The sequence below is a fragment of the Propithecus coquereli genome, unplaced genomic scaffold, assembly GCF_000956105.1.
Source record: "Propithecus coquereli isolate 6110/MARCELLA unplaced genomic scaffold, Pcoq_1.0 Scaffold293, whole genome shotgun sequence".
In the NCBI taxonomy this organism is placed as follows: domain Eukaryota; kingdom Metazoa; phylum Chordata; class Mammalia; order Primates; family Indriidae; genus Propithecus; species Propithecus coquereli.
Window position 1 is genome coordinate 1,229,222 of NW_012148541.1, and position 1,338 is coordinate 1,230,559.

The window sequence follows — 1,338 nt, forward strand, 5'->3', positions numbered from 1 at the left end:
TTTACAGGAAATATAGAGGATGGAGAAATGTGTTAAATCATACCAAGGGGGTTCCATCTGCAAAATTCATGCTGAAAGACATTACAAAAAAATTCAGTACCTTCAATTACAAGGAAGAAAAAGAGAAGGAAATAAAATCCTGTAGATTGAAAAAGACTTAAAGTAAACATTATTATAGGTAAAACTGAACTGTAGTGTTTAGGGATAAACACTTCTAAGGCCTATAAACAGAAGTAAGGAAGGTACTACAGGTTGAGCATGTCTAATCTGAAAATCTGAAATCAGAAATGTTACAATATCTGAAATGTTTGAGTGCCAACATGATGTCACAAGTGGAAAATTCCACACAAGACTTCATGTGATGGGATGCAGTCAAAGCATAGTCAAAACTTTGTTTCATGCAAAAAGTTATTTAAAATATTGTAAAAAATTACCTTCAGCCTAAGTGTATAAGGTATATATGAAACATAAGTGAATTTTGTGTTTAGATCTGGGTCCTCTCCCCGAGATATCTCATAATATATCTGCAAATATTACCAAATTGAAAGAATCTTAAATCTGTAACACATTTTGTTCCAAGCATTTCAGATACTCAACCTGTATCATTGTTCGGGATAGTAGTTACCCTTAGCTAAGAAGGCACCATGGAGAGTTTGAGGATGGTATATTAGTTTCATATTGCTACTTGCTAATAAGGAAATGAGGAACTCCATGAGGTCTTTAGTTTGCAATAATGCTGGGACTATTTGACATTCCTCATCCCCCACCCCCAACATGATGAAGTATTACTCTTGAAATCTAAGGAAAATGTAAAGATAAAGCAAATTACCACAAAATTTACCGTAAACTTTGTGGCTTAAAATGAAATAAATTTATTATCTTAAAGTTTTGGAGGTCAGATCCTCAAAATAGGATTAATTGGTCTAAAATGAGGGTGTCTCTTGTGCCCCCTCCAGTGTTTCTCAAGAAGATTCTATTTCCTTCCCATTCCAGCTTCTAGAGGCTGTCATGTTCTTTGCCTCATGGCCCCTTCCTCCATCTTGACAACCAGCAATGTAGCATCTTCTTTTCTCTCCCTGGTGGTCTAGTGGTTAGGATTAGGACTCTCTGACCTTTTTTATAAGGCCCTTGTGACTGCATCAGGTCTACCTGGATTATCTAGAATACTATTTCAGGATTATTAATCACATGTGAAAGTCCCTTTTTCTATTCAACCCAGCATATTCACAGGTTCTGAGGATTTGGGTATGGACCTCTTTGGGAGGATTGGAAGACATAGCAACAAATACACACACACACACACACACACATACACACACACAAATATACATACACACC